The sequence below is a fragment of the Rhinoderma darwinii genome, chromosome 4 (genome assembly GCF_050947455.1).
Source record: "Rhinoderma darwinii isolate aRhiDar2 chromosome 4, aRhiDar2.hap1, whole genome shotgun sequence".
Classification (NCBI taxonomy): domain Eukaryota; kingdom Metazoa; phylum Chordata; class Amphibia; order Anura; family Rhinodermatidae; genus Rhinoderma; species Rhinoderma darwinii.
Genome location: NC_134690.1, coordinates 94994097 through 95006853, shown reverse-complemented (window position 1 = coordinate 95006853; position 12757 = coordinate 94994097).

The following is a 12757-nucleotide window of genomic DNA, read 5'->3' as shown; positions in this document are numbered from 1 at the left end:
GTTTTAAAGTGGCCACGTCCACAGGGGCTTCGGTCCATACAACGATTTCTAGGATTCGCAAATTTCTATTGGCAATTTATCCTGAACTTCTCGTCTCTGACAGCCCCAATTTCCGCTCTCACCAAGAAGGGGGTGAACGCCAAGGTTTGGCCTCTGGAGGCAGAGTCAGCATTTATAAATCTCAAGAACGCTTTCACCTCAGCCTCCGTTCTTCATCACCCTGATGCATCTCGGCAGTTCTTTCTGGAGGTGGACGCATTCTCCGTTGGTGCTGGACCACTACTATGTTATAAAGAAACTCTAAGGGCAAGCTGGTGGCTTGTGGCTTATCTTCGAAACTATTCTCTCCGGCTGAACGTAAGTACTCCATCAGGGATCAGGAGTTGCTGGCCGTCAAGTTGGCATTAGCGGAGTGGAGACACTTGCTGGAGGGCGCGGTTCACCCTATTACCATTTATACAGATCACAAGAACCTCATGTATCTACATTCAGCACAACGACTAAATCCTCGCCAAGCCAGGTGGTCGTTGTTCTTCGCCCGATTTCTATTCTTCACTCCAGTCCTGCTGATAAGAATGTGAAGGCTGATGCCCTGTCCTGAACATTTGAGACTAGTGACTCTGAGGAGATTCCTCAATTATAGATCCTTCTAGGATTATTACCGCTAACCCTCCTCAAAGTAGAGACTTTCCACCCGGAAGGACTTTTGTTCGGCTTGCAGACAGGAGGCGAATTCTCCGCTGGGGACACAGCTCCAAACTGGCGGGGCACTGTGGTGTTCGAAAGACTCAGGAGACTTGGTAGCTCGTCATTACTGGTGGCCCATGCTGCCTAGAGATGTTGCGGACTATGTTTCTTTATGTAAAAACTGTGCCTCGAACAAGTCCATCCGCTCCAAACCTGCTGGTCTGCTCCTACCCCTGCCTGTCCCTGATGCCCCTTGGCAGCATAATGCTGTGGACTTTATTACAGACCTTCCCCCTTCAGCTGGATGTACTGTGGTCTGGGTAGTAGTGTATCGTTTCTCTAATATGGCACATTTTATTCCGTTGACTGGTCATTCCACCCAACATGACAATTGGGTACAACTTCTGCCTTGGGCGGAATTGTCATACAACAATCACACTAGTGAGTCTACTACTTCGTCTCCCTTCTACATTGTGTACAGTCAGCATCCTCGAGTTCCCCTTCCTGTGCCAGCCATTGTCACGAAGAGTCTGTGGACCCACTGGGCCGTACCGCCTTGGCGGTAAGGCAGCTGGCCAACAGAGCGCAGGTCAATGTCTATAGTTCGTATAGGTACCTGTGGCAGCTTGGACAGCAGTAAGGCAGGCTCGGCTGGGACTAGGCAGGTAGCCGTCAGGCGAGGTGAAGCAGGTCAGATGTGGGATACAGCACGACACGACTTTGGCACAGCACAGTACTCGACCAGGATAGTATGGAATGCAGGGAACAGGAACACACTATGAGGCCATCACATAGACATACTTGGGAAACATCAACAACACTCAGGCATCGAAGCACGGGGCTGGACCCCTCTTATAATCCAGGGTACTCACGGTTTAAAGTTCATCAAAAGCCTACGGGATCCGGCTGAGGTGAGTGGAAGCGAGCGCTGGCGTCTCCTGAGGAGGAGGCTGGGGCCAGCGCTTGCCAACTCGTGGCTGTGGCTGTCAGGGGGGATTGGAGCTGACGGCCCGCAGCAACGGACATTACAGTATCCTCCCTCTTATGCCCCCTCTTCTTGGGACCAGAGCGAGAGAGAAACTTCTTCAGAAGAGTAAGAGCATTGAGGTTCTCCTCTGGCTCCCAAGACCTCTCTTCAGGACCAAACCCCCTCCAATCCACCAAATAAAAAGTCTTTCCTCTCACTTTTTTGGTGTCCAAGATCTCCTTAACCTCAAAGGTGTCTGAAGGACCGCTGGAGGCAATCACAGGGCTAGGAGTTTTGGTATAGCGGTTCAGAACCACCGGCTTCAGGAGGGAGACGTGGAAGGAGTTGGGGATCTTGAGGGTAGGAGGCAGCCGAAGCTTGATCTGCTGTAGGATCTCGAAGGGTCAGAGGAACCTGAGAGCAAATTTGCATGATGGCACCCTTAGTCGGATATTTCTGGAAGACAGCCAGACCCTCGTGCCAGGAAGAAACGGAGGAGGTTCCCTTCTCCTTGTGTCTGCCTTCCATTTCATGCAGTCGACTGCCATTAGGATGGAGGATCGAGTCTGCTGCCAGATCTGCAGGAAGTCTCTAAAAGCAGAGTCAGCCGCTGGTACCTCGGAAGTATCGGTCACCAGGAGTGGAATTTGTGGGTGCTGGCCATAGACAATGAAGAACGGTGTATTCCTTGTAGACTCGCTGGTGTGATTATTGTAGGAAAATTCAGCCCATGGGAGCAACTGCACCCAGTCATCATGCTGCTTGGAGATGAAGTGGCGTGGGTAGTTCCCCAAGATTTGATTGATCCTCTCGACCTGACCATTGGACTGAGGATGGTAGGCTGAGGAAAAGTCCAATTTCACACCGAGGAGTCCGCAGAGGGCTCTCCAGAACTTCGAGGTAAACTGAACCCCTTGATCAGACACAATATGCTGCGGCAAGCCGTGCAGGCGGAAGATGTGTTGGATGAACAGCTTGGCCAGCTGAGGAGCAGAAGGAAGACCGGTCAGAGGAACAAAGTGGGCCATCTTGGAAAATCGATCCACCACCACCCAGACAGTACTGCATCCGGCAGAGAGAGGCAGGTCCGTAATAAAGTCCATAGTTATATGCTGCCAGGGAGCATTGGGCACAGGCAATGGCTGAAGCATACCAGCAGGTCTGGAGTGAGCGGCCTTGTTGGCTGCACATACAGAACAGGAAGAAACAAAGTCCATAATGTCCTTGGGCAGCGTGGGCCACCAGAAATGATAAACAATCAGTTCCCGGGACTTGCGGACACCCTGGAGGAATGTCCCCAACTTGCAGGGGATTGACAGAGACAATGCAAGACGGATCAATAATCTTCTGTGGAATCTCACATTCTCGTCGGCCGGGTGATAATGGAGCTCAAACTGGAACCTGGTAAAGAACAGTGACCAACTGGCCTGACGAGGGATCAGCCGTTGGGCTGTCTGGAGGTAGGTCAGATTCTTGTGGTCTGTAAAAATTAGGATCGGATGAGTTGCGCCCTCTAGTAGATGTCTCCACTCTTCCAGAGCCAATTTGATGGCCAGTAACTCACGATCTCCAATCGAGTAGTTGCGTTCTAGAGAAGAGCTTAGAGAAATATCCACATACCCTTGACTTGCCCTTGGGACCACTCTGGAACAGGAGTGCACCAGCACCGACAGAGGATGCGTCCACCTCCAACGAGAACTGTAAAGAGACATCTGATTGTTGGCTTTGTTTTGCCTTATTAATTGCTTTGTAACTTAATGATGACAAGTAAAATGGAAAATTATTTTGAAGCTGGAACACATTGTTATTTGATGTACGTATTATTGTGTGTGTGACACACATTGCATACTTGTAACTGTTCTGGATTTGAATAAAAATATATTTGAAAAAAAAAGAGACATCTGGATGATGGAGGATAGAGGCTGACGTGAAGGCACTCTTCAGGCTATTGAATGTGGACTCTGCCTCAGGAGTCCACACCTTGGCGTTCATACCCTTCTTAGTAAGGTTAGAGATGGGAGAAGTCATTGAGGAGAAGTTTAGAATAAACTGTCTGTAAAAAGTGGCGAATCACAAAAACCGCTGTATGGCCCTCAAGCCTTGAGGGTGTGGCCATTCCAGGACAGACTTTACCATCTCAGAATCCATCTCGAGACCTCGATTCGAGACGATGTAGCCCAGGAAGGGTAGAGCATCTCTGTCAAACACGCACTTCTCCAACTTGGCGTACAGACGATTCTCCCTTAATTGTAGCAGAACTTGACGGACATGTCTCTGATGCGTCATAGGATCTGGAGAAAAACTCAAGATGTCATCAAGGTAGACTACTACACAAACAGAGGAAGTCATGGAAAATGTCATTAACAAACTCCTGGAAGACCGCGGGAGCATTACACAGGCCGAAGGGCATTACTAGATACTGAGTGTCCATCACGGGTGTTAAATGCAGTCTTCCATTCATCACCCTTGCGAATCCGTACTAGGTTGTAAGCCCCACGCAGGTCCAGCTTAGAAAAAATCTTGGCACCACGTATACGATCAAACAGTTCAGAGATCAGTAGCAATGGATATTTATTCTTCACCGTGATCTGGTTGAGACCTCGGTAGTCGATAAAAGAACGAAAAGAGCCATCTTTCTTTTTGACAAAGAAGAACCCGGGGAGGAAGACTTTTGTATTAAGCCCCTTTCCAAGTTCTTTTTCACATAGGCGGACATGGACAGAGTCTCTGGCAAGGAGAGAGGATATACCCTACCACGGGGAAGGGATGCTTCAGGAATCAGTTCAATAGAGCAGTCATACGCCCGATGTGGAGGCAATGTATCCGCCTCCCTCTTGCTGAAGATGTCCGAAAATGCAGCATAATGACTCGGCAATCCTCGGCAGAAGGTCCACCAGGTCTCTACGGATGAAATTAGCAGCGGATCCAGAGTCCAGATACGCAGAGACCTGATGCGTTCTCTCACCGGACACTATGGTCACAGGTATGGACAATTTAAGTCCATTCTTACCCAAGGTTGTCACTCCTAGCAACCCTAGACTTTGGGATCTTTGGTGACGCAGGCGCACAAGATGGCCACCGAGGCCGCAATAAATAGGACTCTCTAACTGCCACGGTCTCACGCGTGGACAGGAAGTCAGTTTCTCGATTCATTCCTATAAGGGTATGTTCACACGCACTGTTTTCAGATGTAATTTGGGCGTTTTACGCATCGAATTACGCCTGAAAAAATGGCTCCATTACGCCTACAAACATCTGCCCATTGCTTTCAATGGGTTTTACGATATTCTGTTCCCACAAGGTGTAATTTTACGTGTCGCTGTCAAAAGACAGCGCGTAAAAAATGCCCACGTCAAAGAAGTGCATGTCACTTCTTTGGAAGTTTTTGGAGCCGTTTTTCATTGACTCCATTGACAAACAGCTCCAATAACGTCCGTAAAAAATGTGAGTAGTTACAAAACGTCTGAAAATCAGGAGCTGTTTTCAGGCGAAATCAGCTCCGTAATTTCAGACGTATTTTGCTACTCCGTGTGAACAAACAGCCTCAATGTGAGTCTTAGGGTAATAGTAATGAGTAGAGAAACTGACTTCCTGTCCACACATGAAACCGTGGCAGTTAGAGAGTCCTATTGCAGGTCACATGACAAAGCTGAGGACCAGAAGGGAGTGGATAATTCACAAATACAGCCACTGGTAAGAAGATTAACATCACCACAATTCTAATGGGCCAGAGAATAAAAAACAATTGTGGAAAAGCTCCTTTAAAGCAAGATTGAAGCATATCAGTATAACATATGCTCATTAGGTTTCATTTTAAGAAGCATATAAGACACAGAAATACAGATAAATCAGTTCATATGCTTTCCCAGTGCTAACAACTGTAGTCATTTTTTATAAAAAGCAACAGATTATTCACATCAGGATCAGACTGGCCCACCAGAGCATTAAATAACCTTCTGGTGGGCCCAAATTACAGATACAAGTATAGTGGCAATAGATGTTGTAGAGACAGAAAAAAAAGGCATGTAAAATTGTACTGCCTGAACTGGGCTCTGGGACAAACCATTATCCAGCAGGGATGAGGTTTGAACAAATTGTAATCAGCCCTCCACACTGAACAACACCGGATATCATTGCATTATCCTCTCTTTAACACCACCTATAGAACACCAACCTGATTTTAACCCCTTCCCTCTTTAGCCACTTTTGACCTTCCTGACCGAGCCTCATTTTTCAAATCTGACATCTGTCACTTTATGTGGTAATAACTCCGGAATGCTTTCACCTATCCAAGCGATTCTGAGATTGTTTTCTCGTGACACATTGGACTTTATGTTACTGGCAAAATTTGCTCGATATGTTCAGCATTTAATTGTGAAAAACACCAAAATTTAGCGAAAAATTGCAAAAATTAGCATTTTTCTCAATTTAAATGTATCTGCTTGTAAGACAGGCAGTTATACCACACAAAATTGTTTCTAATTAACATCACCCATATGTCTACTTTAGATTGACATCGTTTTTTGAACATCCTTTTATTTTTCTATGACCTCACAAGGCTTAGAACTTTAGCAGCAATTTCTCACATTTTCAAGAAAATTTCAAAAGGCCATTTTTACAGGGGCCAGTTCAGTTGTGAAGTGGCTTTGAGGGCCTTATATATTAGAAACCCCCAAAAAGTCACCCCATTTTAAAAACTTCACCCCTCAAAGTATTCAAAACAGCATTTAGAAAATGTCTTAACCCTTTACACATGTCACAGGAATTAAAGCAATGTAGAGGTGAATTTTACAAATTTCATATTTTTTTGCAGAAATAAATTTTTAGTACAATTTTTTTTATAACACAGAAGGTTTTACCAGAGAAATGCAACTCAATATTTGTTGCCCAGTTTCTGCAGTTTTAGGAAATATCCCACATGTGGCCGTAGCGTGCTACTGGACTGAAGCACCGGCCTCAGAAGCAAAGGAGCACCTGGTGGATTTTGGGGCCTTATTTTTGTTAGAATAAATTTTAGGCACCATGTCAGGTTTGAAGGGCTCTTGCGGTGCCAAAACAGTCAAAATCCCCCAAAAGTGACCCCATCTGGGAAACTACACACCTCAAGGAAATTATCTAGGGGTACAGTGAGCATTTTGACCGCACAGCTTTTTTACAGAAATTATTAGAAGTAGGCCGTGAAAATTAAAATCAACATTTCTTCAAAGAAAATGTAGGTTTAGCGATTTTTTTTCTCATTTTCACAAAGACTAAAGGAGAAAAAGCACCGTAAAATTTGTAAACCAATCTCTCCCGAGTAAAACAATACCCCACATGTGGTAATAACCGGTTGTTTGGAGACACGGCGAGGCTGAGAAGGGAAAGAGCGCTATTTGGCTTTTGGAGCTCAAGTTTAGCAGGAATGGTTTGTGGAGGCCATGTCACATTTACAAAGCCCCTGAGGGGACAAAACAGTGGAAACCCCCCACAAGTGACCCCATTTCGGAAACTACGCCCATTGAGGAAATTATCTAGGGGTATAGTGAGCGTTTTGACCCAACAGGTTTTTTGCATAAATTATTGGAAATAGGCCCTGAAAATGACAATCTAAATTTTTTCAAAGAAAATGTAGATTTAGCTAATTTTTTCTCATTTCCACAAGGACTGAAGGAGAAAAAGCACCGTAAAATTTGTAAACCAATCTCTCCCGAGTAAAACAATGCCCCACATGTGGTAATAAACGGTTGTTTGGAGACACGGCAGGGCTGAGAAGGGAAAGAGCGCTATTTGGCTTTTGGAGCTCAAGTTTAGCAGGAATGGTTTACGGAGGCCATGTCACATTTACGAAGTCCCTGAGGAGACAAAACAGTGGAAACCCCCCCACAAGTGACCCCATTTTGGAGACTACACCCATTGAGGAAATTATCTAGGGGTATAGTGAGCTTTTTGACCCCACATGTTTTTTGCAGAAATTATTGGAAGTAGGCCCTGAAAATAAAAATCAACATTTTTTCAAAGAAAATGTAGGTTTAGCTTATTTTTACTCATTTCCACAAGGACTGAAGGAGAAAAAGCACCACAAAATTTGTAAAGCAATTTCTCCCGAGTAAAACAATACCCCACGTGTGGTAATAAACGGCTGTTTGGAGACACGGCTTGGCTTAGAAGGGAAAGAGCGCTATTTGGCTTTTGGAGATCACATTGAGCAGGAATGGTTTGCGGCGGCCATGTCACATTTGCAAAGCCCCTGAGGGGAAAAAACAATGAAAACGCCCAAAAAGTGACACCATTTAGGAAACTACACCTCTTGAGGAATTCATCTAGGGGCGTAGTGAGCATTTTGACCCCACAGATGTTTCATAGAATTTATTAGAATTGGGCAGTGAAAATAAAAACAATCCTTTTTCTTCAATAAGACGTAGCTTTAGCGCAAATTTTTTCATTTTCGCAACAAATAAAGGAAAAAAAAGAACCCAACATTTGTAAAGCAATTTCTACCGAGTACGGCAATACCCCATATGTGGTCATAAACTGCTGTTTGGGCACACGGCAGGGCTCAGAAGGGAAGGACCGCCATTTGGAGTGCAGATGTTTCTGGATTGGTTTCTGGGCGCCTGTGGGCCCAAAACAGTGGAAACCCCCCAGAAGTGACCCCATTTTGGAAACTACACCCCTCAATGCTTTTACCTAGGGGTGTAGTGAGCATGTTAACCCTGCAGGTGTTTTGTAGAAATTAGTGTGAACTCGATGTTGCAGAGTGAAAATGGGATTTTTTCCACAGATATGTGGACAATATGTGGTGCCCAGCTTGTGCCACCATAACGAGACAGCTCTCTAATTATTATGCTGGGTTTCCTGGTTTTAGAAACACCCTACATGTGGCCCTAATCTCTTGCCTGGACAGTCGACCAGGCTCAGGAGTGAAAGCGTACCATGTAAAATTGAGGCCTAATTTGGCGATTTACAAAGTATTGGTTCACAACTGCAGAGGCTCAGATGTGAAATAATAAAAATAAACCCCTGGGAAGTGACCCCACTATGGAAACTGCACCCCTCAAGGCATTTATTAAGGGGTGTAGTGAGCATTTTCACCCCACAGATCTTTTCCATAAATGAATGCGCTGTGGATGGTGCAAATTAAAAATTTATATTTTTCCCTAGATATGCCATTCAGTGGCAAATATGTCGTGCCCAGCATATGCCACTGGAGACACACACCCCAAAAATTGCTAAAAGGGTTCTCCCGGGTATGACGATGCCATATATGTGGAAGGAAACTGCTGTTTGGGCACGCTGTAGGGTTCAGATGGGAGGAAATGCCATTTGGCTTTTGGAGCGTGGATTTTGCTTGGTAGTAGTTTTGTTTGGAGTCTTACTGGTGTTTCCGTTTATAATGTAGGGCATATGTAAGCCGGGCGGAGTATATAAGGGGCATAGTCAGGTGGTATAATAACGGGGTAAAAAAAAACAATAAAATAATCCATAGATGTGTGTTACGCTGTGAAGCAATCCTTTCTGCACAGGCCGGTGTCGCACTGATAAATGGTGTCATTTCTTATCCCCCTTTTGGTCCACACTCCGCGCCTTTGTAGTTTGGGGAATTTTGCTGGGAAGTGTTGTCCTGGTATAATACGGGCACCGTCGCTTCCAGCGGATATGTTTGGGCCCTCCCCTTCCTGGTTCCCTAATTTTAGGTCCTTGAAAAATCGCCTCTTCAAACAGAAGAAATGTTCCCCTCGGGCACAACTGCATATTTTTTTATTTCCTGACTTATTGGAGCCATAACTAATTTTATTTTTCATAGACGTAGCGGTATGAGGGCTGGTTTGTTGCGGGATGAGCTGTAGTTATTATTGGTACCATTTTGGGGTACATGCGACTTTTTGATCACCTTTTATCCTATTTTTTGGGATGCCAGGTAAACAAAAAAACGCAATTCTGGCACAGCTTTTTTCGGGTTTTTTTTATACAGCGTTCACCATGCGTTATAAATTACATGTTAACTTTATTCTGCGGGTCAGTACGATTCCGGCGATACCTAATTTATAGAACTTTTTCATGTTTTACAACTTTTTTGCACAATAAAATTACTTTTGTAAAAAGAATGTATTTTTTCTGTCGCCAAGTTGTGAGAACCATAACTTTTTAATTTTTTTGTCGACGGAGGTGTATGAGGGCTTGTTTTTTGCGGGACGAGCTATAGTTTTTATAGGTACCATTTTTGGATACGTGCGACTTTTTGATCACTTTTTATTCTAATATTTGTAGGGCAAAGTGACCAAAAAACAGAAACTCTGGTAACGTTTTTTACGGTTTTTTTTACGCTGTTCACCGCGTGCAATAAATAATATAATATTTTGATACCTCCGGTCGTTACGGTCGTGGCGATACCAAATACATATGGTTTATTATTATTTTTCAATAATAAAGGACTTGATAAGAGTAAAAGGGGGATTGTGTTTTATTTGATTACTTGAAACTTTTACTGTTTTCAAACTTTTATTTTGTGCACTTTTTTTTACACTTTTTTATACTTTTTTTACACTTTTTCTCAAGTCCCACTAGGGGACTTGAAGTTCCAACGGTCAGATTTTTTTTTTTCTAATACATTGCACTACCTATGTAGTGCAATGTATTAGATCTGTCAGTCATTCACTGACAGCAAGCCGATTAGGCTTCGCCTCCCGGCGGGGCCTAAATCGGCTTCCGTAATGGCAGAGCAGGAGACCATTGTGTCTCCTGTTGCCATAACAGCAGTCGCCAGTCCCGATTGCCTGTCAGGGCTGGCGATCTGCTAGTAACCGCTACGATGCAGCAATCGCTTTCGATTGCTGCATCGAAGGGGTTAATGGCAGGGATCGGAGCTAGCTCCGGTTCCTGCCGTTACAGGTGGATGTCAGCTGTACAGTACAGCTGACTTCCACCGCTGATGACGCCGGATCAGCTCCTGACCCGGCGCCATCTTGCCGACAGCTACGGAAGCCGATCAGGCTCCGCCGCCGGGCGGATCTTGACCGGCTTCGGTGCTAGGCAGACCGGGAGGCCAGTATTAGGCCTCCGGTTGCCATTGCAGCCACCGGAACCCCGGCAATTTCATTACTGGGGTTCCGATGAGCTGCAAACACCTTAAGTGCAGCGATCGCGTTTGAGCGCTGCACTTAAGGGGTTAATGGCGGGGATCGAAGCTAATTTCGGTCCCCGCCGTTACAGTCGGATGTCAGCTGTAAGATACAGCTGAGATCCGGTGATGATGGGACCGGCTCAGCTTCTGAGCCGGTCCCAAACATTTGGCGTACATGTACGGCAAGATGCGGGAAGTCAGTACTTTCCATGACGTACATGTACGGCAAATGTCGGGAAGGGGTTAATCTATCCCACACGACAACCCTGAACACCAAAGAGTATGACCTGTGCACTGTGCACACTACAAATGATTAACCCTCCCCTCTGTTAAACCACCTGTGAAATTAACCTGCCTTCAGCCTCTGAGCGGCAGTATAAATGAACTTCATCTTCCACCATTCTCTGTGTTGTCTGATGCTGCAGTCATACTCCATTTTATCTGTCTACTACTTTTTTCTAATCTACTGATTGTGTGTAGGTGTGTCATTATCTTTTCTAATGATAGCCTCCCTGGCGACCAATTCATCGGCACTAGTCTGTTTCCTGGAACCCCCCAGCGGTTAGCTCCGGGAGAAGTTCCAACTGACCATACATTTCCCATGCAGTGGCTGCTGCAGGAAAAATGTAGTATTGAATTACATCGTTTAAATCGCTCACTTAGCTGCTCTCCATATGCCTAATAGGATATGTGGACAGGGATTGTCTTTCTGGCACAACCCCTTAATGACCGCCCACCGTCTTTTGATGGCAGGCGGTAAATGTGCTTAGTCTACAGCGACGTCTTTTGGCGTCGCTGTAGAAGAGTCTGATGAGCGCTCCTGTGAGCGCTCATCCACTAAGCAGGAGCTGTAACTAACAGTTCTTGATCTTAGAGCAGACTGCTAAATACAGCTGTCGTCGGAAAACATTCGGACCCAAGCTGTTTAACCCTTTGATCACTGCGGTCCTTAACGGTGGCATGATCAAAGGGAACTCCCCTCTTTGATCGCGTCACTGGAAACCCGGTGGCGTGATCAAATAGCAGGGAATACCTCTGCAGTCAGCCCTTGGGACCTACAAAGGACACCAGGGCTGTCTGTGGAGTTTGCCTGCTGTTAGGACACACTATGTGCTGCCCTAACAGCAGCCTGTGTCATAGTGACACAGTGTAATGTATTAGCATACAAGAGTATGCTAATACATTATAAGTAAAAAATAGAGTTGTAAATAAAGTTATCCCTTAACCCTTTAAAGACCAGCCTATTTTAAACCTTAAAGACCAAGCTATTTTTTAAGTTTTTCTATCGTCGCATTCCAAGAGCTCTAACTTTTTTATTTTTGCGTCGACATAGCTGTATAAGATCTTGTTTTTTGCGTGACTAGTTGTATTTTTTAATAGCACCCTTTTGGGGTACATATAATTTATTGATTAACTTTTATTAACTTTTTTTGGGGGTGGGGGGATAGAAAAAAACCTGAAATGTCGCCACCCTTTTTTGCGTCCTAAATCTACGCTGTTTACCGTGTGGTATAAATAACACAATAACTTTATTCAGCGGGTTGTTATGATTGCAACGATACCAAATCTGTATAGATTTTGCATGTTTTACTACTTTTACACAGTAAAAACACTTTTTTTTTTTCAAAATTATTTGTTTTTGTGTCACCATATTTGAAGAGCTATAACTTTTTTATTGTTCCGCTGATGCAGCTATATGAGGGCCTTTTTTTTGCGGGACGACTTGTAGTTTTTATTGGTACTATTTTGGAGTTAATGCAACTCTGAATCTTGCCTTAAAAAAAATATCTGACACAGAAAAAAGCAGTGTTTCCATTGTTTTTTATTTTATTTTTTACGGCGTTCACCGTTCGGGTTAAATAATGTAATAACTTTATAGTTGGGGTCGTTACGGACGCGGCGATACCAAATATATGTAACTTTTTAACTTTTTTTAGTTTTTTTTATAATAAAGCATTTTGTAAGTATAGTATACCGCAGGAGCTGGTCACAGCAGTGACAGT